Raw genomic sequence first — 27147 nt, forward strand, 5'->3', positions numbered from 1 at the left:
ACTGGGTTGCTATGAGTTGGAGCCAATTAGAAGGCACCTAACAACAGGAGTTAACACAATTAAAAAAAATGTATTTATGAGAAAAGGAAGGGAAGGAAATATACAAAATAAATGCAAAGCTGAGGAAGAATCTTGTAAAATTGTACTTCAGTCCTCTATAGAGTCTACTGGTTGTACTTAGTTAAAATCCCAACTAACTCAGTGCCGTCGAGTCGATTCCTCCCAACTAGCCATATTTAAAAGGACACACTCATTTAGATTATAATATGCCCTGATTAAAAGAAAAGCAGTTGCTTACAAGACCTGAAATTTTATGATTATTAGGCCGTACTCATAATTATATGAGTTTTTGGGTACTGGTGGTTCAGTGGTTACAAGCTATGACTTCTAACCGAAAGGTTGACAGTTTGACTCTACCAGCCGCTCCTTGGAAACTCTATTGGGCAGTTTTACTTTGTCCTATAGGGTTGCTATGAGTCGGAATCGACTCAGCAACAGGATTTTTGTTTGTTTGTTTTTACTCAAATGTAGGATTAGGAAGAGTTGGTTTTAAATAATCCATGATGTGGGAAAAATATTGTGGGTTATAATTGTCTTATTAACATTTAACATAAGCAAGTAAATGACAAGGCCAATAGAAAATCTCTGATGTTAATTGTTGTCTTAAGAAAAATATAGTAGCTGTGTTTTTACTTAACCACATCTGAAAATCAAACCTGATTTTTATGTGCCATTTTTAGGAAAAACACTATTAACAAAGCAGAGCCAAAACAGAAAGGTAACTGAAGTGGTGAGGGATTTGAGAACATTTATTCACACTTTCTGTCAAGAAATACATATTGAGCTCTTACTATGTGCCAGGTACTGTACTAGGTAAGAGGTTAAATACAATGAAACAAATAATCAAAGTTCTTTGGCTAAAATTGAAAAGAGGGAGACAGACTAAAGATAAATAAGATACCGAATATAAAGTGAGGTAACTATAACAGTCATTAAAAACCAACAGAAGGACAAAGTCTTCGAGAGTGAAGGGGTGCTACTTAGATAGAGTGATCAGAAAGGGAAATGAGGGAAGAGAGTTTCGACCTGAGGAAATGGTAAATGCAAAGGCCCTGAAGTGGCAAGTGTTCTTGGAATGTTCCAAAAATGACAAGGAAGCTAGTTTGGCTGATATGGAATAGGCAAGGGAAGAAAAATTGGCTGAAGTAGTTTACCAGTGAACCAGAGGACAGATCATGCAGCCTCATTTAGGGTAGGCAAAGGACGGCACTGGGTTTCTGGGTTTAAAGGACTTCAGGTTTGGCATAGTGGTTAAGCAGCTTGGCTGCTAACTGACAGGCTGGTAGTTCAAACCCACCAGCCATTCCACAGGAGGAGGATGTGGCAGTCTGTTTCTGTAAAGATTAAACAGAAAAAAAAAAAAAAATTGCCCTTGAGTCTGACTCATAGTGACCCTATAGGACAGAGTAGAACTGCTCCATATGGTTTCCAAGGAGCTACTGGTGGATTCAAACTGCCAACCTTTTGGTTAAGAGCCACAGCTCTTACCCACTATGCCACCAGGGTTTCCTCTGTGAAGCATACAGCCTTGGAAATCCTAAGGGTCAGTTCTACTCTGTCTCGTAGGGTCGCTATGAGTCGGAATAGACTCAACAGCAATGGGTGTATTGTGTGCCTATACGTGATCAGATTTCCATTTTAAAGGAATCTGAATAAACAGACAAGAACAAAAGTAGCGGGATCAGTTAGGTAATCCATTTGTACTGCAATCATCTAGTATTCAGCTAGAATTGAACTAAATGGCGTTTAAGATTACACCCTAAGCTTATGTCAGTGTCTCCTGATCCTGCCATCTCCCTATCAAACAAAATAATCATTCTCTTTCAGTTACTCTGCTTTGGAGTGGGTATATATATATATTTAAGGAATTAAAATACAGAGTTTTCAGTGAAAGTTTCTAAGCAAATTAAGTTCCTGTTTAATAATTTCTACACAATTTGTTCAGTGACTTTGGTTACATTTCTCAGTGTGCCAGCTTTTTTGTCATTTCCATCCTGGTTGTTCCATTTCCAGTAATCTAGTTTGCCTACCCCCTTGCCTTCTTGTCTTTGCTTTTGAGTAACTATTGGCCGTTTGGTCTCATATAGATTATTACTTTTTTAATTAACATTTATTAAGCTTCAAGTGAACATTTACAACTCCAATCAGTCTGTCACATGTAAGTTCACATACATCTTACTCCCTTCTCCCACTTGCTCTCCCCCTATTGAATCAGCCCTTTCAGTCTCTCGTTTCATGCCAATTTTGCCAGCTTCCCTCTCTCTCTATCTTCCCATCCCCCCTCCAGTCAAGAGTTGCCAACACACTCTCCAGTGTCCACCTGATATGATTAGCTCATTCTTCATCAGCATCTCTCTCCCCCCCGCTGACCAGTCCCTTTCATGTCTGATGAGTTGTCTTCGGGGATGGTTCCTGTCCTGTGCCAACAGAAGGTCTGGGGAGAATGGCCGCCGGGATTCCTCTAGTCGCAGTCAGACCATTAAGTATGGTCTTTTTATGAGAATTTGGGGTCTGCATCCCATTGGTCTCCTGCTCCCTCAGGGGTTCTCTGTTGTGCTCCCTGACAGGGCAGTCATCAATTGTGGCCGGGCACCAACTAGTTCTTCTGGTCTCAGGATGATGTAGGTCTCTGGTTCATGTGGCCCTTTCTGTCTCTTGGGTTCTTAGTTGTCATGTGACCTTGGTGTTCTTCATTTTCCTTTGCTCCAGGTGGGTTGAGACCAATTGATGCATCTTAGATGGCCGCTTGTTAGCCTTTAGGACCCCAGACGCCACATTTCAAAGTGGGATGCAGAATGATTTCATAATAGAATTATTTTGCCAATTGACTTAGAACTCCCCTCAAACCATGTTCCCCAGACCCCCGCCCCTGCTCCGCTGACCTTTGAAGCATTCGTTTTATCCCGGAAACCTCTTTGCTTTTAGTCCAGTCTAATTGGGCTGACCTTCCATGTATTGAGTGTTGTCTTTCCCTTCACCCAAAGCAGTTCTTATCTACTGATTGATCAATAAAAAACCCGCTCCCTCCCTCCCTCCCTCCCCCCTTTGTAACCACAAAAGTATGTGCTCTTCTCAGTTTTTTCTGTTTCTCAAGATCTTATAATAGTGGTCTTATACAATATTTGTCCTTTTGCCTCTGACTCATTTCACTCAGCATAATGCCTTCCAGATTCCTCCATGTTATGAAATGTTTCAGAGATTCGTCACTGTTCTTTATCGATGCGTAGTATTCCATTGTGTGAATATACCACAATTTATTTACCCATTCATCCGTTGACGGACACCTTGGTTGCTTCCAGCTTTTTGCTATTGTAAAAAGAGCTGCAATAAACATGGGTGTGCACATATCTGTTTGTGTGAAGGCTCTTGTATCTCTAGGGTATATTCCGAGGAGTGGGATTTCTGGGTTGTATGGTAGTTCTATTTCTAACTGTTTAAGATAACGCCAGATGGATTTCCAAAGTGGTTGTACCATTTTACATTCCCACCAGCAGTGTATGAGAGTTCCAATCTCTCCGCAGCCTCTCCAACATTTATTATTTTTTGGATTAATGCCAGTCTAGTTGGTGTGAGATGGAATCTCATCGTAGTTTTAATTTGCATTTCTCTAATGGCTAAAGATCGGGAGCATTTTCTCATGTATCTGTTGGCTGCCTGAATATCTTCTTTAGTGAAATGTGTGTTCATATCCTTTGCCCACTTCTTGATTGGGTTGTTTGTCTTTTTGTGGTTGAGTTTTGACAGAATCATGTAGATTTTAGAGATCAGGCGCTGGTCGGAGATGTCATAGCTGAAAATTCTTTCCCAGTCTGTAGGTGGTCTTTTTACTCTTTCGGTGAAGTCTTTAGATGAGCATAGGTGTGTGATTTTTAGGAGCTCCCAGTTATCGGGTTTCTCTTCATCATTTTTGGTAATGTTTTGTATTCTGTTTATGCCCTGTATTAGGGCTCCTAGGGTTGTCCCTATTTTTTCTTCCATGATCTTTATCGTTTTAGTCTTTATGTTTAGGTCTTTGATCCACTTGGAGTTAGTTTTTGTGCATGGTGTGAGGTATGGGTCCTGTTTCATTTTTTTGCAAATGGATATCCAGTTATGCCAGCACCATTTGTTAAAAAGACTATCTTTTCCCCATTTAACTGACACTGGTCCTTTGTCAAATATCAGCTGCTCATACATGGATGGATTTATATCTGGGTTCTCAATTCTGTTCCATTGGTCTATGTGCCTGTTGTTGTACCAGTACCAGGCTGTTTTGACTACTGTAGCTGTAGAATAGGTTCTGAAATCAGGTAGAGTGAGGCCTCCCACTTTCTTCTTCTTTTTCAGTAATGCTTTGCTTATCCAGGGCTTCTTTCCCTTCCATATGAAATTGGTGATTTGTTTCTCTACCCCCTTAAAATATGACATTGGAACTTGGATCGGAAGTGCGTTAAATGTATAGATGGCTTTTGGTAGAATAGACATTTTTACTATGTTAAGTCTTCCTATCCATGAGCAGGGTATGTTTTTCCGCTTAAGTATGTCCTTTTGAATTTCTTGTAGTAGAGCTTTGTAGTTTTCTTTGTATAGGTCTTTTACATCCTTGGTAAGATTTATTCCTAAGTATTTTATCTTCTTGGGGGCTACTGTGAATGGTATTGATTTGTTTATTTCCTCTTCGGTGTTCTTTTTGTTGATGTAGAGGAATCCAAGTGATTTTTGTATGTTTGTTTTATAACCTGAGACTCTGCCAAACTCTTCTATTAGTTTCAGTAGTTTTCTGGAGGATTCCTTAGGGTTTTCCGTGTATACGATCATGTCATCTGCAAATAGTGATAGCTTTACTTCCTCCTTGCCAATCCGGATACCCTTTATTTCTTTGTCTAGCCTAATTGCCCTGGCTAGGACTTCAAGTACGATGTTGAATAAGAGCGGTGATAAAGGGCATCCTTGTCTGGTTCCCGTTCTCAAGGGAAATGCTTTCAGGTTCTCTCTATTTAGAGTGATATTGGCTGTTGGCTTTGCATAGATGCCCTTTATTATGTTGAGGAATTTTCCTTCAATTCCTATTTTGGTAAGAGTTTTTATCATAAATGGGTGTTGGACTTTGTCAAATGCCTTTTCTGCATCTATTGATAAGATCATGTGGTTTTTATCTTTTGTTTTATTTATGTGATGGATTACATTAATGGTTTTTCTGATATTAAACCAGCCTTGCATACCTGGTATAAATCCCACTTGATCAGGGTGAATTATTTTTTTGATGTGTTGTTGGATTCTATTGGCTAGAATTTTGTTGAGGATTTCTGCATCTATGTTCATGAGGGATATAGGTCTATAATTTTCTTTTTTTGTAATGTCTTTACCTGGTTTTGGTATCAGGGAGATGGTAGCTTCATAGAATGAGTTGGGTAGTATTCCGTCTTTTTCTATGCTTTGAAATACCTTCAGTAGTAGTGGTGTTAAGTCTTCTCTGAAGGTTTGGTAGAACTCTGCAGTGAAGCCATCTGGGCCAGGACTTTTTTTTGTTGGAAGTTTTTTGATTACCGTTTCAATCTCTTTTTTTGTTATGGGTCTATTTAGTTGTTCTACTTCTGAATGTGTTAGTTTAGGTAGGTAGTGTTTTTCCAAGAATTCATCCATTTCTTCTAGGTTTTCAAATTTGTTAGAGTACAATTTTTCGTAGTAATCTGAAATGATTCTTTTAATTTCATTTGGTTCTGTTGTGATGTGGTCCTTCTCGTTTCTTATTCGGGTTATTTATTTCTTTTCCTGTATTTCTTTAGTCAGTCTAGCCAATGGTTTATCAATTTTGTTAATTTTTTCAAAGAACCAGCTTTTGGCTTTGTTAATTCTTTCAATTGTTTTTCTGTTCTCTAATTCATTTAGTTCAGCTCTAATTTTTATCATTTGTTTTCTTCTGGTGCCTGATGGGTTCTTTTGTTGCTCACTTTCTGTTTGTTCAAGTTGTCGGGACAGTTCTCTGATTTTGGCTCTTCTTTTTGTATGTGTGCATTTATCGATATAAATTGGCCTCTGAGCACTGCTTTTGCTGTGTCCCAGAGGTTTTGATAGGAAGTATTTTCATTCTTGTTGCATTCTATGAATTTCCTTATTCCCTCCTTGATGTCTTCTATAACCCAGTCTTTTTTCAGGAGGGTATTGTTCATTTTCCAAGTATTTGATTTCTTTTCCCTAGTTTTTCTGTTATTGATTTCTAGTTTCATTGCCTTGTCGTCTGAGAAGATGCTTTGTAATATTTCGATGTTTTGGACTCTGCAAAGATTTGTTTTATGACCTAATATGTGGTCTATTCTAGAGAATGTTCCATGTGCCCTAGAAAAAAAAGTATATTTTGCAGCAGTTGGGTGGAGAGTTCTGTATAAGTCAATGAGGTCAAGTTGGTTGATTGTTGTAAGTAGGTCTTCCGTGTCTCTATTGAGCTTCTTACTGGATGTCCTGTCCTTCTGTGAAAGTGGTGTGTTGAAGTCTCCTACTATAAATGTGGAGGTGTCTATCTCGCTTTTCAATTCTGTTAAAATTTGATTTATGTATCTTGCAGCCCTGTCATTGGGTGCATAAATATTTAATATGGTTATGTCTTCCTGATCAATTGTCCCTTTTATCATTAAATAGTGTCCTTCTTTATCCTTTGTGGTGGATTTAAGTCTAAAGTCTATTTTGTCAGAAATTAATATTGCTACTCCTCTTCTTTTTTGCTTATTGTTTGCTTGATATATTTTTTTCCATCCTTTGAGTTTTAGTTTGTTTGTGTCTCTAAGTCTAAGGTGTGTCTCTTGTAGGCAGCATATAGATGGATCATGTTTCTTTATCCAGTCCGTGACTCTCTGTCTCTTTATTGGTGCATTTAGTCCATTTACATTCAGCGTAATTATAGATAAATAAGGTTTTAGTGCTGTCATTTTGATGCCTTTTCATGTGTGTTGTTGGCCATTTCATTTTTCCACGTACTTTTTTGTGCTGAGACGTTTTTCTTAGTAGATTGTGAGATACTCATTTTCATAATGTTTAACTTTGTGTTGATTGAGTCGTTACGTTTTTCTTGGCTTTTTTCTTGAGAAATGGAGTTGATATTCCTTTTTGTGGTTACCTTATTATTTACCCCTATTTTTCTAAGTAAAACCCTAAGTTGTATCGTTCTAAATCGCCTTGTATCACTCTCCATCTGGCAGTTCAATGCCTCCTATATTTAGTCCCTCTTTTTGATTATTGTGATCGTTTATCTATTGATTTCCAGTTATGTGTATTATTTTGTTTATTTATTTATTTTTTAGAATTAATCTTAATTTGTTTCTTTTTGTGCTTTCCCTGTTTGAGCTGATATCAGGACGTTCTGTTTTGTGACCTTGTATTGTGCTGGTACCTGATATTATTGGTCATCTGAGCAAACAATCTCCTTTAGCATTTCTTGTAGCTTTGGTTTGGTTTTTGCAAATTCTCTAAACTTGTGTTTATCTGTAAATATCTTAATTTCTCCTTCATATTTCAGCGAGAGTTTTGCTGGATATATGATCCTTGGTTGGCAGTTTTTCTCCTTCAGTGCTCTGTATACGTCATCCCATTCCCTTCTTGCCTGCATGGTTTCTGCTGAGTAGTCTGAGCTTATTCTTATTGATTCTCCCTTCAAGGAAACCTTTCTTTTCTCCCTGGCTGCTTTTAAAATTTTCTCTTTATCTTTGGTTTTGGCAAGTTTGATGATAATATGTCTTGGTGTTTTTCTTTTTGGATCAATCTTAAATGGGGTTCGATGAGCATCTTGGATAGATATCCTTTCATCTTTCATGATGTCAGGGAAGTTTTGTGTCAGGAGTTCTTCAACTATTTTCTCTGTGTTTTCTGTCCCCCCTCCCTGTTCTGGGACTCCAATCACTTGCAAGCTATCCTTCTTGATAGAGTCCCACATGATTCTTAGGGTTTCTTCATTTTTTTAAATTCTTTTATCTGATTTTTTTTCATCTATGTTGGTGTTGATTCCCTGGTCCTCCAGATGTCCCAGTCTACATTCTAATTGCTCGAGTCTGCTGCTCTGACTTCCTATTGCGTTGTCAAATTCTGTAATTTTATTGTTAATCTTTTGGATTTCTACATGCTGTCTCTCTATGGATTCTTGCAACTTATTAATTTTTCCACTATGTTCTTGAATAATCTTTTTGAGTTCTTCAACAGTTTTATCAGTGTGTTCCTTGGCTTTTTCTGCAGTTATCCTAATTTCATTTGTGATGTCTTTAAGCATTCTGTAAATTAGTGTTTTATATTCTGTATCTGATAATTCCAGGATTGTATCTTCATTTGGGAAAGATTTTGATTCTTTTGTTTTGGGGGGTTGGAGAAGCTGTCATGGTCTGCTTCTTTATGTGGTTTGATATGGACTGCTGTCTCCGAGCCATCACTGGGAAACTAGTTTTTCCAGACAATCCGCTGACTGATACGCTGGCTCCTGGCTCTGAAAACAATCGCTGTCTCCCCGTATTTGTTCGTTCTCCGTCTCTAAATCTGTGTTTGTTGTTCAGAGTTCGTAGATTGTTATGTATGTGATCGATTCACTTGTTTTTCCGAGTCTTTGTTGCAAGAGGGATCCACAGTAGCATCCACCTAGTCCGCCATCTTGGCCCCGCCTCTCTATAGATTATTTTTAAAGAAACAATATTCACGGATGATATTGCTTATTTTATGAGCCAGTCCATTCTTTAGCTAAAAGATTACCTCATGGAATAGTTTTGGTTCAAGGTTTAAAGACTGCCTCAGGGCAATAGTCTGCACTTTTTATGAATTTGAGTCTTGTTCCACCTTTTATTCCCATTCTATTAGGATCTGTCTATTGTGTTCCTGATAGTAGCAGTAGTTGGGCACCAATGATCAAGTTCTTCTGGTCTCAGGGTAGATGAGGCTGTGGTTTGTGTAGACACTATGAGTTGTATGGAGTAATTTCTTTTCTGAGTCTGTGGTTTTCTTCTTTCTCTTTTGCTCCAAATGCATAGAGACCGACAGCTGCATCTCAGATGTTTACTTGCAAGCTTTTAAGACAGAAAGGATAAATGTTTTATTGTTGACAAAGTATATTTGAGTCCAAAATTTAAAAATATCAAATGCAGATGAGACACAAAACAAAATAAAAGGAACTCACTAAGGAGTTACTGATATTAAAATTTTTAAATGGCATAGGAATTTTTACCAGTTTCAAGCACAAGAATAATTTTCTCAAAAATGCAGAAGCCAAAAAGTGATGGGATTGAGGTAGACGAGGAGAAAAAGAGAGAAAAGACAGCTGAAATTTGCCACCATTAGCCTTGATGATCTCCCTGCAGAGTGTGGGTCGGCATTTTATCTATTTAAACTGTATGGTAAGTCACTCTAGGGGAGCTCTGCGATGCATGACGGGTTGTAAATCCTCCACCTGCTGCCTAGAAAAATATAACCTAATAAAAACCGCTTGGTACATAATTTGGAACCCCATTGCTTAATTGCAGATACAGGAGAAATAGATAGGAGCAGATTACTATTATTTAACATTTATTAAGCACTCACATTGTACCTGGTATTCTATAAAAAACCCCTTCTTACTTCTGACTTTGATTTCATACAAAATTAGGTGCACACACTGGTAGAAAACATTTAAAAAATAGTACTCAATTTAATATACTTTAAGCTGCTCCCTAATATTTATATATATATACATATATACATAAATGTATATGAATATATATATATACATATATATTTTTTGTTCAATATAGTTTAAGATGTAGAAAGAGTAGGTAGTGAGAACTGAAAAAGAACAAGAATAACATAACTATCAGTTGGGAGTAAAAGTGGAAAACCAAAAAAACCCGTTGCTGTTGAGTCAATTCCTACTCATAGTGACCCAGTAGGACAGAGCAGAACTGCCCCATTTGGTTTCCAAGGAATGCCTGGTGGATTCGAACTGCCAACCTCCTGTTAGCAGCCATAGCTCTTAACCACTATGCCGAGAGTGTTTCCAGGAAATCTGTTTTCTTATAAACAATTATTGTCAAGTAATATCATTAATTCCCCTAGCTTTATGGGGCTCTTGTTTTAGGCTGTGTGTATGATATATAATGTTTTATATTGTGTTAAAAAAAAATAGAGTAATGTAGAAAGAACAAAAGGAATTAAAAATGGCCAGATTAGGGGTGACGATTGATTCAGTAGTTTAGGTAACAAGTATGAGATGTTAAGGAATTGCAGTGATAAACATTGGAAGGAAGAAGGATTAAAATGATTAAAGTTTGTCTTACAGTAAAATGTTATAAGTGAAAATCAATCTCTGGTGCTATTTTGGAGGATTTATAAATTATGTTCCCATTAGTTAAATTTCCGTTGGTTCTTCATTATTATCACTATTGCTATTACCAGTGTGATACATTGCTGGTTACCATACAATGTCAGAAAACATACATGTGAACACACACACACAGAGGAATGCATACAATTATCGCTTCAATTTTCAGCACTTCAGTTTATTCTCCCTGGAAGGGAATTTCCTTTCACACTAAATCCAACAAAGTGAGCTCGGTATTTGCTGAGCACCTACACAGTACTAGATGGTGATTAGGGGCTTAAGATTAAAGGAAAAATATAAAGAAAAATGATACAACGGCTCTGACCACTAGGAATTCATAATCTAAAAGGAGACCCAGAAACATTAACAAGAAACATGAGGAGTACTGCCATAAGAGTATATATATAGTGCTCTTGGGGATACAAGTGAACCCTTGATTTTATTCAGGGGTTGGGGGAGAGACTCTCCTTTCACTATGTAAGTCAAGCCTATGTTTAAGGAGCAGTGTAAGTCCTAAGCCACAAATGAAGCCACCTTAGGTTAATACTAGTGCCCAAATTATTTATTTAGCAACTAATTATGACTCCTCTACGGTATTTCTTGTACTGTTATCTCACATGTTTTGCTAGTTTTGCCTATTTTTATGCTCTGTGTCCCAACTCTGTAGCATACTCCTTTGCCTTGCTAACAGCAAGTGATACTGAAAACAACAATCAGAGTACTAGAATCAGGCAGAAATGAGAGGGTCCCAGTGCTGCTCTGACTAGCCATGAACAGTTTCCATAAAAATTATAACCTAGGAAACTCTATGGGGCATTCTACTCTGTCCTGTAGGGTTACTATGAATTGACTCAATGGCGCACAACAACATTCTTTATATTATCTAGAGAGTTATACGAAATGCAGTTTCAAGCCTTGTCTTCCTACTTGCTTGACACTTCTCATATTTCCCATATAGAAATTTTGGAGCCACCATTGAAGTTCTGAGTTCCTGAACATAGTCTCCTTCTCTGAGCCTCACTTTCCACATCTGTACATTGAAAACACTATCTTATACAGTTCAGGGTTATTGTACGGCTTAAAGATAGTTGATGCACCTGACAGAAATTGGGAATTTGATAAATGTTAATTTTTACTCTTAAGTTTGGTCTATGTAAGGCTTCTATGTTCACTTTTTTTCCCTTCATTTAGTTGAACTCTTTACTATCAGCTCCTCTGCCCTGCAGCCCAGTGTGTCACAAAGCGTCTGTCTTTCATAGTTCAGATTTAGGCGTCTTCAAAACTCCCTGTGCATATCTTCCCTTGTTTAAGTAGAAGCTTCTCTAATTTCAGACAACGAAGATTAGTGTTTGGGGGCTTTAATTCCATGAATTGAGAGGACAGTGCAAAATAAATAATAATTCCTTAGGGACATTTAGAATTTGGGGAACAATGATAACCATGTCTAGTCACACACTCACACACACGTGGAAAATGCTACAGCTACCTAGCACGGCAGTGTTATTCTTAGATCTCTAAACTGGGAAGCCTTCTGTAAAGTGGTTATACAAATATGCATTTAATATTTAACGGCAATTCACTTATTGTCTCATACAGAGCATTGTAAGACAAAGTGTCAACATCAGAGATACAAATGAGGCAATTCCATAAAGGAGAAGAGAACTCATTGCTTTATAAATACCAGTGTAATAATCGCCTCCATGGGTGAGGTGCTGGGTTTCTTATATTTCATGATCTGTGATGTTGCTCCAGCTGTGCAGTTGTTTCTGAAATCAGCGGGTATTTCATACTCATCTGATTTGCAAGAGACAGAAACCCTAGTGTTAAACTCCATCTCACTTGTGAGCTGGCTTCAGGGAGTAAATAGTCTTTACACTTTAGTTGCAGTGCAAATGGTGCCCAACCTTTCTGTGAGGGAGTTTTCTTTCTTATTAATAAAAAATAAGTAAATGAATAATGTTGGTTTCACAGTGATAACTTTTAGAATTTTAAAATGACTAAATAAAAGGAATTTTACATTCTCTTCATCTATAAGTGTTAAACCATGCAAGTGAATATCGTTAATTAGAAAGTAACATTCGAATACAAAACACAAATATTTTAGCATGATTTATTCAATTAATATTAAGTATTACCAGACATAAAATACATTTTATGAAGACTTCAAAAGTCTGAACTTTTCTCCATCTTGGCAAAATATTTTGCTTCTTAGGTTATTTTAATTAATGGTCTTAAATTAAATGAAGAAAAAGGCTTACGACGGCAAAAAGGAATCTGTTGAATTGGAAAATAATTTGTTATGTACATATTTTTACAATAATAAAAAACAGAGGGAATCTTAAAAGTTCTGTGAATTGTGTTTTCAGATATCATGATTTATTTGACTAGGTATAGGAATATAGATCTCAATCTTTTCATCATATGTTTTCTTCTCTCCTAGGAAAAGTTGGCATCTACCTCTTCTCTAAAAGGGTAGAAGGATTTGTCTCTGCCTCATTTTTCTCATATATAAGTTCAGTATGATAGTGTCATTTATCTTAATAAATATGCATATGTGCATATATATATACATATATATGAGAATTAATTTATTTAGTACATGTAAAGGACATAGACTAACTCATGGCACACAGTTAAAAAAAAAATTGCCATCTGTCTAGCTGATTCTGACTCATAGTGACCCTATAGGACTGAGTGCCCTATAAGGTTTCCAAGGAGCAAACGGTGAATTCTAACTGATGACCTTTTGGTTAGCAGCCAAGCTCTTAACGACTGTGCCACCATGGCTCCTGGCACAAATCAGAGCCACCCAGTTTTACCTGCTATTATTGTCACCTAGTCAAATCCTTCATGTTGCATCCTTCTTTAACATGGCATATTACTCCATCTTTTTCAGTACTCCTGCAGCCCTTTCTGCTAGTCACAGGCACTTATAAAAATTCTATGTGTCATGGTAACTTGTGGACAAGTTCTATCATGCCTCTCCTGGTAGAATCTGATCTCCATGATGGTAGGACTGTTTCTTAATCAATTCTATACTCTCTAAAGGCATTGCTGTGCAAAACATCTTGTATGCCTATTAAGTGTATGTTCAGTAAACGAACAAAATTCAAAGTTGGGCATGTAGGCAAAAGATTGGTTTTGGAAATCTTCAATCCCATAAAAGTTGTCATGCATTGAGAACAAGTTTATGTCAATTTGGCTATGCTAGACTTAGGGAGAAATATAAGCAAAGCTTAGTTAACTTTTCTTGCTCATATATTTCCACTGTAACCTTAGGTATGATGAGTACAAAGCCCAGCCCACAGTGAGATTCCAAACACACCATTAGTAGGTGTGGCTCTCATAAATAAGAGAAATGGAAGCCCAGATCTAACCTCTCTCTTGCAATACTGACCTAGGGAAGAATTGAGTTTCATTAGAATCAAAGTTTTGGCAGAATCCCCTTGGCAGCTTTGATGTATTTCTGTTTAAATTTGTTTTAACTTGCTATGCGAATGACTTGAATTAATCAGTCAAAATTAATCGCATCATAGGAAAAAAATCTCTCTCTATGTTGCCTTGTCTATACAGTTCTTTGAATATAATGAAAAACTCTTTAGGAAAGGACAAAAAGTTTATTTTTGGTGTCATTGCTTCTACTTCATATTTTGCTTGGGATATATCCTATAAATATATGTCCCAAGCCTGTTTTACTTAAAAATACTAAATACTTAATATGCCTGATGCACAATGTACAAAAGAAGAAAAAAACAAAAAAGAAGATGGAGGAGGAGGTGAAGGAAGAGAACAGGAAGGAAGAAAGATAATCAACTGAGCAAGCTTAAAATAATTACTTTGGTGCAATAATCTCATGACTTTCTGATTTATCAAGCTTACACAAGTATGTCTTAACCTCAAAAAATAGACTATTGCTTTTAAAATTACTACATTTCTCTAATAATCACTCTTCATATATTTATCCTAGGTATTTAAATTATCCACTAATGATACCAAATATTCTTCAAAATATAAAAAGACTAAAAAATTAATTTATAATATTGTAGTAATGTTAGTGAAGGAAATCTAAATGAAATTTTTCCTACAGAATTATATATTTGAGGTTATTACTAGCCAGATCTGGTGTTACCCAGGTAAATAGGAAGATGAGTAAGAGTATTAAAAAAAAAAAAAGTAAATGTATACATAAGCAAAAATATTATAAGAATTTTTTCCTAATCATTTATCATTATTACTATTATTTTGGAGCTCAACATACTGACACTAATGTACATACCTTAAAGAGATAAGATTGCTTGGATCTATTTGCTCTAAAACAAATTGAAAAGTGAAAAATTAAATTTTGAGAAATATTCAGAACACAAAGTAATTGAATAAAAAGAGTCCCCAAATAAATACATTGGTTTATAAACTGCCCAAATGTCAAATGTCTTCCTTCTTTCTATGCTAAATTAAAAATAATAAAAAATGAAATGTTCATTTTGAGGGTACTTAATATGGGATAAGAAAATTTGGGAAAAATTAATATCTGAAAACACAATTCACAGAAGTTTTCAGATTCCCTGTTTTTTTATTATCGTAAAAATATGTACATAACATATTATTTTCCAATTCAACAGATTCTTTTTTGCCGTTGTAAGCCTCTTTTTCTTCATTTTCCCCTTAGTACTTCATTTTGAATCATTTTAAAGCAGCTTTTCCCAGTTCAACCAAGTTATTTCTAAGGTTTAGTTACTAAATTTTTAGCTCTAAAATTATTTAGTTCTTTTACAAATCTGATATGCCACTTGTTATTGTCTTCAACTTCAGGCCAAATATTTTAAGTATTTCTTTCATTTCCTTAAATTTCATTATTACAGTGTGCTATGTTTCATATCCAAAAATCTGAAATACTCTGCTTTCTTTTTACTTTGTTTTCACATATCGTGTGTATTCTCATTGATAGTATTTTGACTTCTCTCTGTGTGTGTATTTTAAATCCTGTTTCTCATTCAAATTTGCTTATTTTTCTAAGCTGGATATTGATTCAATAAATGATTTGTGAAAACAACTTGTTCTGAGGATGCCCTGTTTGCACCTCCAGATAAACTCCTCATCCTTTACCCTGCTGTTGCCATTTGGAATGTTTTGAAATACAGTCTTCCAACATGGTTATTCACTATTACACGTGCAGTGCCTGAGAGCTCTGATTGCTCTATATCCTCAAACACTCTTGATTTTTTTTTTTTTGGTTTTTCATTTTAGCCATGCTGGTGGTTTTAACTGAAGCATTTGCCAAAGAGGTTGAGCGTTTTTTCCATACCTTTTAAGGACATTGGGAATACGATTTTGGGGAAATGTCTTCAGAATTTTGTCCATTTTCTATTAGATTGTTTGTCTTTAGTTACATGATTTATAGGAATATTTCATATAGTCTGAATATACACCTTAAATATCTTCTTCCAAGTTGTGGATTGCCTTTTCACTTTTTATTAGTCTCTTTCAATGAATAGAAGTTTTAAATTTCACAATAGTCCAGTGTGTTTTTTGTTTTTGCTTTTGTTTTACCTTTTGTGGTGACGGTTTTTTGAGTCTTATTTAATAAATTTTTTCTATTTCAATAATCCCCCTCATTAGGGAGAGAGCAACTAGGAGTATATATAGCAAGGTGTATATAAATTTTTGTATGAGAGACTGACTTGATTTGTAAACTTTCACTTAAAGCACAATAAAAATTAAAAAAAAATTAGACTTTCTATTTTTGCATAAATTTTTTATTTTTCTTTTTAAGTTTATGCAATTCATCATGATTTCAATTTGTGATATAATGCAACATAGAGGCCAAGATATATTTTTCCCTAAAAATATTTAATTGACCCAGCTTCATTTATTAATAAGACAAACTTATGTTGGGTTTTGTGATACATAAATCATCTCCGTCTATATGAGCTCTTTTTGCTCTCTTTATTCTGTTCCATTGATCAGTCTTTATACCCTTAATTACTATAGCTTTATAACAGCTTTTGTTTTTATAGGTCTTCCAGCTTTTTTCTTCTTCACGGTTGTCTTGGCTGTTCTTGGGATCTGTTATTTTCTAAGTACATTTTAGAAACAATTTGTCACTGCCACACAAAAATAAAACTGTTCGGATTTTTACTATGATTATGTTGCATTTAAAAATTGATTTGTAAAGGACTGATATTTTTCTATACGAAATCTTCTAATCCACAACCATCATATAGCCCTCCATTTATTTAAGTATTCTTTAAATCCTCTCAAAAACATTTTATGTTTTTCCCTATAGAGTTTGGCGTATTTTTATTAGAGTTATTCCTAAGTATTTGGTGGTTTTCTGATATTATTGTAAATGTTATATTTTAAAATTTTATGTTCCATTGTTTTATTGTTAGTGCAAGAAAATATATATTTTTATTTTGCTAAGTATACCAAACCAAAAAACCATTGCCATTAAGTTGATTCCAGCTCATAGCAACCCTATAAGACAGAATAGAACTGCCCCATAGGGGCACTCCTAAGTGCCTGGTGGATTTGAACTGCCAATCTTTTGGTTAGCAGCTATAGCTCTTAACCACTACTGCACCAGGTTTTCCATGCTAAGTATATATATATATATATATATATATATATATATATATATATAAATATTTGACAGTTCATATGTACAGTTCGGTGACATTAATTATGTTCATTATGTTATTTAATCATCACCCTTATCCATTCTCAAATTATACCATCACTTTTAAAAACTGCAACTCAGTGTCCCCTAAGCACTGAGTCCTCCTTTCCTATGACCTCCCACCTGCCCTTAAAACCAAAACCAAACCCATTGCCGCTGAGTCAATCCTGAATCATAGTGACCCTGCTAACCACTAAACTGTGATCTCTGTATAACTGTTTCTTCTAGATATTTCATATAAGTGCCATCATACAATATTTGTCCTTTTGTGACTGACTTACTTCACTCAGCGTAATGTTTTCAAGATCATCCACGTTGTAGCATTTATCAGGACTTATTTCGCTTTATGGCTGAGTAATATTTCATTATATGTATGTACCACATTTTGTTTATCCACTCGTCTGTTGATGGATATTTAGTTTGTTTCCACTTTTTTGTTGTTGTGAATAGTGGTGCAATGAACATTGATATACAAGTATCTGCTTGCATTCTTGCTTTCAGTTCACTTGAGTATATACCTAGGAGTGGAATTACTGGTTCATATGGTATTTCTGTTTAACTTTTTTGAGGAACTGACAAAATGTTCTCCACAGTGGCTATACCATTTTACAACTGTGCCAGATGTGTGTGCTGTAGAGTTGATTTTGACTCACAGCAACACCATGTGATGGAGCGGAACTGCCCCATTGGATTTTTTTGGCAGTAAACTTTATAGGAGCAAATTACCAGGTCTTTCTCCTACAGAGCCACTTCATGAGTTCAAACAGCCAATTTTTTGATTAGCAGCAGAGAACATAATCATTGTGCCACCAGCACTCCTAACTGTGGAGTAGGGTTCTAATTTCTCCACGTAACCAACACATGTTGTTTTCCTTTTTTATTCACAGCCATCCTAGTAGGTTTGAAGTGAAATCTCATTGTAGTTTTGATCTGCATTTCCTTAATGACTAGGGTTAATGACTAAGGATGTATGGCATCTTTTCATTTATTTGTTGGCCATTTATATATACTCTTTAGTGAAATGCCTATTCAAGTCCTTTGTCCATTTTTTAACTGGGTTGTTAGTCTTTTCATTGTTAAGTTGTAAGAGTTCTTTATATATTCTATATTTTAAATCCTTTTCCAATATATGGTTCCCCTCCCCTCCCCCCCAAAAAAAAACTAAATCAAAATGGATCAAAGTCCTAAATGTAAGAACTGAAACCGTGAAACTCTTAAAAGAAAACATAGGGATTTTGGTTCAGGACCTAATTTTTAAGAATGGATTCTTAGATATGACAATGAAAGCTCAAACAGTAAAAGACAGAATAGAAAGATGGGGCCTCATCAAAATTTAAAGAAAAAAACCAAAACTTTCATCAAAGGACTTTACCTTGAAAATAAAGAGGCAACCTACAGATTGAGAGAAAATTTTGGGGAAACATATATCAGATAAGGGTTTAATATACATTTGCATTTTATATATTTAATTTTATGTAGCAACTTTGCTAAAGTTATTCTAATAATTTATATATTATCTTTGGTTTTCTTAGTACACAATCATGTCAATACATGAATAATTGACTAATAACAGATAAATTTCTTTTATGTGTGTGTTTTGGCATCTCTATTTCACGCCCCACTTCAGCTGGGGCAGCTCTGCTCCACGTGTTTCTCATCTTCTGTGTGGGACCAAAGTGCTTGTTCTTGTGGAAATGGCAGTGGCATAATGGATACAGTTGCCAAATAAAATGCAGGAACTCCAGTTAAATTTGAGTTTCAGATAAACAGTGAGTAAAGTAGCATAAGTATGCCCCATACTGAGTATAAATGTTCCCCCTGCACTTTTTAAAAATTAATTCTGAAACTCTAATAATAACAAGTAAAAACATATAAGACCTTTCAGAACATACTGTCACTTTTACTTCATTTCTGTTGGCAAAGTAGAGTCACATAGCTGAGGCTATACTTAAGAGGCAAGGGAAAATATTTGTCCTACCTTTTAACTGAGAAATAGCAAAGGCACATGGTTAAGAGCATGGGTTCAGGGTAGGGTAGATGATTGGGGCCAACAATGCAATCAAACACATGGACTATTTAGCAAACTTGGAATTTTGGTAAATATTTAAAAAATCAGAACCAATTAAAGAATAAAATAATGGTCTGACAGAAACTAAAATGACCCTGGAGATCATGGTCCCCAGACCTTCTGTTAGCCCAACACAGGAACCATTCCCAAAGCCAACTCTTCAGATAGGGATTGGACTGGACTATGGGATAGAAAATGATACTGGAGAAGAATGAGCTTCTTGGATAACATGAGACTATGATGGCATCTCCTGTCTGAAGGGGGGATGAGAAGGTAGAGGGGGTCAGGGGCTGGCCAAGCGGACACGAAAAGAGAGAGTGGAAGGAAGGAGTGTGCTGTCTCATTAGGGAGAGAGCAATTTGGAGTACATAGCAAGTTGTTCATAAATTTTTGTATGAGAGACCTACTTGACCTGTAAACTTTCACTTAAGGCACAATAAAAATAATAAAAAAAGAATAAAATAATGTGAGCTAATTTAATAATTACTGTGTGCTAGATATTTCATGTACATTTTTTATTTAATCATTGCAATAGCATCTCGAGGTAGATATTATTTTTAGATGAACAAACAGAGACTCGTGGAGGTTAACGTGAATTGCTCAAGGTGAAATAACTTTTACAAGGAACCGTGGTCATTTTAAGTCTCTGAGTCCAGAAATTATGCCTTTTCCACTTACACTTCTACTTGGAAAGTGGATGAGAACAGGTGGAATTGATTTGTGGAAAAAAAACCAAAAACCTTGAATAAAGTTTTGAAGGATGATGAGACAACATGGTACCACGGCTTGCTATAAAGGTGGGGAATGGCTTTCCCAGTAGGCAAAACAGGTAATGATAATGACAGTAGTTTTGTCAAAAATAGAAAAAGAAAACCTGTAAAATGTAGATTCCTTATAATAAGGATCTAATTTTTTTTATTTAATTTTTTATTTTTTTGAAGATAATGCCATTCCCTGGTCCTTAGGTGCAGCAAACCTCACTCTTGAAAATGCGTGAGTCACTGTTTTCACCCACAAGGCCACTTTTGAAGATAAACCACCAGATTGAGTGTGCGCTACATGACTAATATGACTGCCATTTCTGCCATAGGTAGGCTTCCCCTTCAGACATTATAGAGCCCTATTGTTTTGTAGTTTCTTATTAAAGAATGTTGATGCCTATGTCCTTTAACAATGGAGTCACATTTTTTCCTGTACTTGGCCTACATAGACAATAATATAAAAAATGACTTCAAAGTTAATTAAGTGCTTTACCTATCCAGTATGTAGCACTCTACATTAATATTTGGTCTGTTGAACTAAATGGAAATTAGCTGAAAAGAAACACGGGGGTAAATGGCCTCATGGTAAGTAACTACGTTAGATATGGGTTTTGAAACTGTGCTTGACTGTTCAAGTATTTGAAAACATTCAACACCATTAAAGTCACAGGATCTAAAATTGATTACGCAATAAGAAGCTTTACCCTCATTAATATTTCAAAACTTACAAATGGATAAAAATTCTTTAATCACCAGGTCAAAATGACTATATTCTTCATCTTAACAATGTGTTTGTAAATGATTCTGTGACCAGATAATATAAGCTCTGGATTCTATAAATATCCTGAGGGAGCAGTGGATTATTGTTTTGTGTAATAATATGGAGAAAGTTTAATTCTGAGAAAAATCGAGACCAGATTTATCAAGGCAGGAAAGAGACAGGCTATCTAAACTTCCTGAATAAGCACTGGGGTTTTTTTTTATTCAGTATGTAATATCATGGTCCTAGAAGAAAGCTGTTGGCATTGTCAGAAAAATAACAAGAAGTGTTCAAATGTCCCATTAGACGATTCTAGCAATCATGTAATAAAAACAATGCCTACCATTTATTGAACAGGAATTATTAAATGTTTAATATACCAGATTTAATTTTAAGATATCCATTTTTCGTATTTTAATACCTATAGAAATAGATTTTTCTTAAAATAGATAACCTCTTACAATCTTCGCATACCAGGGAACAATTATATACTTGCCATTGCCTGAACATGTGCAAATTTGGTCATTGCTGCTCAAATTTTTCTCATTTCAACTCAGTTGGTACTATATATGTTAAGCTTAATTGCTGTCTACAATGAGTTAAAAAAATGACATTATGTAAAGTATTAAAAAAATTATGTATGCAAAATAGCAGAGAAACAAAGTAATGTGTGCAGATAAACAATGCAAAAGTCATTGGAAGAATAATCACAATTCCGTATTTTCTTGTGAAGCCACAACCAAGTGCTTTCAGGACCTAAGAAAGTTCCTACAATTTGCAATAGTCATAACTGCAAGAATCTCTGTATTTTCCATTGTTTGTAGGCTGTGTGAGAAGGGATTGCTTAATACATGTAAAGCCCTGCTGCTAAAGTCAGGAATAGTCCCAGATCCCTTAAAATACGTGAAGGAAACTTCAAAGCAATCAGAGACATATATGATTGATTTTTCCTCAGAGCAAGACCATCATTAAGGCATTGAACATCAATTTGTCAGAAACTTCTTGTTGACTTTGAACAAAAATTGTTTAAATCCCCAGCAATCTGTGATTCAAATGAGAGGGGAAAAAAATGAAATTTTGTGTTGAGATAAATAGTAAATTGACAGCATCAATAGCTATAGAATGCATGTAAACAACGTCCAGGAAAACCTGGAAGATAATAGTAGAGCCCTCTTTTAAGAAATGCCCCAACACTGAACAATTTGTGTGGAAATTGTCAAACAGGAACCTAACTTGCCATGTAAACTTTCACCAAAAGCACAATAAAATATTATTTAAAAAAAAGAGAGAGAGAGATGCCCCAACATTAATGTCTTTGCACAGAAAATGATGCCGTGTGATTTTATAATTAAAAGGAGCAACAATATCAACTTCAGCCGGTTTGAGTTTAAAGGCGACTTAGAAGAGTTGGGCTAAAAATATGGTTAAGTTCTGAGGATGCCTGAACCAATATGGAGCCCTGGTCATGCAGTGGTTAAGAGCTACAGCTGCTAACCAAAAGGTTACCAGACACCCCTTGGAAACCCTGTGAGGCAGCTCTGCTCTGTCCTGAGGAAAAAAAAAAATAGTGTTGCAATTGACTCCACGGCAAAGGGGTTTTTTTTTTTTTTGGATTTTTGGTCAAACCAATATACTTTTTTATTAATATTTAAATAAGTCTAAAAACTATATATGTATAAAATTAAAAATCTAAATGAAAGAAAGAATTTTAGTTTATATTTTCCTACTTAGTGACCCATGAAATAAAGGTGACTATTAGAATAAATTTTTTTATTAGAATAAATAATGAATTACATTGATTAAATATGATAAAATATTTTAATTATTCCTAACAAATTCTGGTTATTAATATTTTCAATTTATATTTGAAAAAATTGAGTATTAGAGAATTGAGGTACCTTGTCAAAGACCACAGAACTCCTTCTGCGCCTAAGAGTAGCCCTTCCTGTTGCTGTGAGCAGTAGAGTCCATTCCAACTCATAGGGACTACATTTGGCAGAGTAGAACTGCCCCATAGGGTTTCCTAGGCTGTCATCTTGATGCGAGCAGATTGCCAGTTTTCTCAACTGCAGAGGTGCTGGGTGAGTTCAAACCTCCAACCTTTTGGTTAGCAGCCCAGTACTTAACCATTACCACACCAGGTTTCCTTAAATGTAGCCCTAAGGACTCTTTTGTTCAAAGGCTGCCCGTCTTTCATAATGTGATCAAGTTTATAAACATTTCATGGGCTCAACTTGTTTGAGCATAAAATGAGGAAATTGGACTATAAAGTTATTTTCAATTCCAATATTAATGAGTCTGAGGAAAAGTCAGCTATTGTCAAATGTAAACCTCAACAGTAAGGAAATGTTGGCAAAAAAAAAAAAAAACTTATATTCATTCACTGTGCAATTATCTACTTGTTTCTTTAAAATTGTCTTGAGCAAATTTAATATCTTCTACCTACTCTATATCACATGAGGTAAAAATGGGCCCTGTTATGGATTGAATTTTGCCCCCCAAAATGTGTGTTGTAAATCCTAACTCTTACACTTGTGGAGAGGAGCCCTGGTGGTACAATGGTTAAAGCCCTGGGGTGCTAACCACAAAGTTGATAGTTCAAACCCACCAGCTGCTCCGAGGGAGAAAGATGTGGCAGTCTGCTTGCATAAACATTACAGCCTTGGAAACCCTAGGGGGAAGTTCTACTCTGTCTTATAAGGTCACTGTGAGTTGGAATCGACTGGACAGCAACGGGTTTGGTTTGAGGTTTTTTATACTTTTGGATGTAATTCCATTTGTGAATAGAATTTTCTTTGTTATCTTAATGAGGGCAACCCACTGCCGTTGAGTTGATTCCGACTCATAGAGACCCTACAGGACAGAGTAGAACTGCCCCATAGAGTTTCCAAGGAGTGCCTAGTGGATTCAAACTGCCGACCTCTTGGTTAGCAGCCATAGCACTTAACCACTACGCCACCAGAGTTAATGAGGCCATATCAGTGTATTGTGTGTCCTAAGCTAATCATCTCTGAAATATAAAACAGGCAGGTTAGGTACAGAGAAGTAAGCAGAGATGGGGAAAGATAGATGCCACAGCACCTGAAAATTGCCAAGGCACCCAGAAAGAGAAGCTGAAAAGATGCAAGGACCTTCCTCCAGAGCCCAGAGAAAGAAATTCTTCCCCTAGAGCCAGTGCCCTGAATTTGAAATTCTAGCTTCTTAAACTGTGAGAAATAAATTTCTGTTTGTTAAAGTCACCCACTTGTGGTCTTTCTGTTATAGAGCACTAGATAGCTAAGACAGACCCCATAGATTATGGTAGGAAAAGGCATTTTTGCTTATCTGAAAATAAACATTATATTCTAGAACTTAAGCATTGGGCAAATAAGTTTTCTTTCCTTCATCTGTACCTTTAATTAATTCTAAACTTCAATTGTAACAACTCTCAGTTACAATGGAACAAAACCCTGTCTTCTGAGTGAGAAGTGAGACCTCAGAATTAATCGCCTGAGTAGAACTTTTTTCGTTTTATCTAAATGTGCTGCTACCTGATACTTGTGAATTCCATCTGCTCCTAAAATATTTTGACCAGTCAGATCATCTTTTTTATCTCTCTATAATTTAGCTCTGCCAGCTTTGAATGACGTTATCTAGGAGCCGAGGATGTGGAGGTCATTCAAAGCACTTCACCTCTTCTCCATCCAAAGCAGAATAAAGCATCACAGAGGTGTAGTTTGTCTTAGAGATCTTCCAACACAGCCACTACTGAGAGATGAGAAATGAAGTCAGAGAAATTAAATGTGACCGTAGCCTCATAGCTGTTGGAGAGCAGGACTGATACAAGAACCATGACTCCAGAACCTTGGTTCACTACACAATGCTGGTTATTCAGTCTGTTTATCCCAATTTTTTAATTACAGTTGTTAAGTTAGCTTCCTGAACTGTATAGAGAGTTTCTTTCAGTACTAATAACACTCAGTTATCTTTTTTTTTTTCACTCTTGATCTTTCAGAAACCTGACAACTCAAGAGAAAGTATCTTCAAGAAGTTAGAAACATAGTCTTTTGGGCAAAAAGTATATTAAATCTGTCTGGGTTCTGCTATTTGTTAACCCTATGATGTTAAACTTCTCTGTGTTATTTATTTATTTACAAATCATATAATTGGAATAATAATATCTATTTATAGGATTGCTGAGAAATTTTATGAGATTATACAGCTTAAGCCTGAGCCATCGTGATCCCTTAATAAATGTTAGCAATTGTATTATGATGGAGAAAATTGAACGAAACCAAAATGTGAACAGCAAAGATGACAGGGTGAAAAGTTACAAGCATTTATTATTTTTATATAGATTTTCAAGATATTCTATAAAGCCATTATAATAGTTTAAAATGAATAAATCAATGCAATTAAATTAAAAAGAAAGTAGGGATAACAAACATTTCTTCCAGTTTCTCTGAATTCCCTGTGGTGATGAAGAGGCTTAAGAAACTAGACAGTTTTACTTTTTGTCATTCATCATCTTGAGCTCCATCTTCCTGATAAACTAACACAATGCCCATCAACAGATGAATAGATAAAAAAAAATTGTGGTATAGTTCGTAGAATGAAATATGACTTAACAACTACAAGAAATGGAATATTGATATTCATAACAACATGAATAAATCATTTAACTACTTAAGCTGAGTAAAAGAAGCCAGGCATGCCCCTCCCAAAAGAGTGCATACTGCGTTAGTCCTTTTATACAAAATTCTAAAAAATACTGACATAAAACAGATGAATTGTCACCTGGGGATTGGCAGGGATAGGGAGGGGATAAGGTGTTGGGACATGAAAAAAATCTGGAGAGAGATGGGTATGTTCAGTAGCTTGATTGTGGTGATAATTTCACAGGCATATACAAAAATTATCAAATGATACACTTTAAATATGTACAGTCAATTATACCTTAATAATTTTTTAAGGTAACGCTACCCAGAATTTAGTCTCTCTCAGACAGATGTCTTAGAGTTTCTATCTTTACAAGGGACAACAATTGAAGAATAGAGGTACAGTTAGAAAAATGATGTTTACAGAACTATCAGATTAAAAAAAGATTTTTAATCTAAGAATTAAATGTATTGTTTCACTTTTGTCTTTATAGTATCTACGAAAGATCTACTTTCCTCATTTTATAGTGTAAGGTACTGACTCAGTAAATTAGTGAAAGTATTGCACTGTGTGTTCTTAAGGTTCTTACCACAATTCTTACATTGAACTGTGCCAAACTTGGCTCTTTAAGGATGCGTATGAAGCACAGTAAGAAACCTATTTTAGGTGAATATAGCCAATCCACAGATTTCCAAATTGAGAACGAAACAATACCTGCAGTTAACTGAGGGGAAAAAAAAATCCCACCTGAAAGTGCTCTCAGGAGAAACAAGGGAGATAGGGACTTTACATTTTGCTAGAGTACAGGCTGTAAATAACATAAATAGTCTAATCACAGTGGTTTAGCTTCTTGTCTTTCCCATTTCTCTGTACAGACAAGGATGTTTCCAATCGGTCACAGCTGTTTTCAAATTTTTATGCTTTTGAACTCCTGTTAAAATTCAACCCAAATACATTTAAGATGCTGAACGAAGCCCTTCTTTATGAAAATTAAAAAAAGGGCACACTCAGATGCAAGCAAAATTCCTTCACAGTAAAAACCGGAGGAACAGTTTTGTCATAGTGGAATTTTACCCTAAATCAGTAAATTGCTGTGAATCAGATTCCCAGCCTACAGAGCAAATACTCAGCTTCCTGTCTTTCTTTATAAAAACTGTCAAGTGTCAGGCAGGGAATTAGTATGTGAAGAGAAATATTTTATATAGGACAGGTGTTCTGTGAATGTCTTTGACTGACAAGAATCCTGCTAAAACCTGGACTGAAGAAATTAAACCCTACTGTCTGTTGTCATTTAAATTTGAGGGATGCTGGGAAGCTACCCATCCTCAAAATATCTCAGCATTGGCCTGTCAAAACGCCTATAATTTCACCATTAGAAATTCACTCCTTTCAACCAGCTGAGGCTGTGAGTGAGCTGAGGCACAAGAGACGGCAAATATTTGGATGCATGATTAGACTTGTGAATCTCTGATGTGCCCGAATGTTGGGCAAAGGGACACATCCTTGCAAACCTTGTGTGAAGACTCAGCTCTCATTTAGTTAGCCCATTTAGGGTAAAGCGTTTATCTGACGACTATGAGGACAAAAGTGTATACCTTATTATAACATGTCATCAAAGGTGCTGAAGTGATACAAACGTAATCACTTAGTATTATTTCAATCTATTTCCTTTATAGCGTAAAAAAGGGGATTCTAAAGAACACAGAAATCGGTGATAATTTTTTAAAAGCCTTCAGCAACAACTGAAGTTATTCAAAAATGAGTGAGCTGCATAAGTTAGTGAGAGTGTTTGTGTGTGTGTGTGTGTGTGTGTGTGTGTGTGAGCCTAAGAGTGTGACAGCGGTGGGGAAATTTCTATAGGCACATAGTGTTAAGAAATACTCT

Source organism: Loxodonta africana, chromosome 5, assembly GCF_030014295.1.
Source record: "Loxodonta africana isolate mLoxAfr1 chromosome 5, mLoxAfr1.hap2, whole genome shotgun sequence".
Lineage (NCBI taxonomy): Eukaryota > Metazoa > Chordata > Mammalia > Proboscidea > Elephantidae > Loxodonta > Loxodonta africana.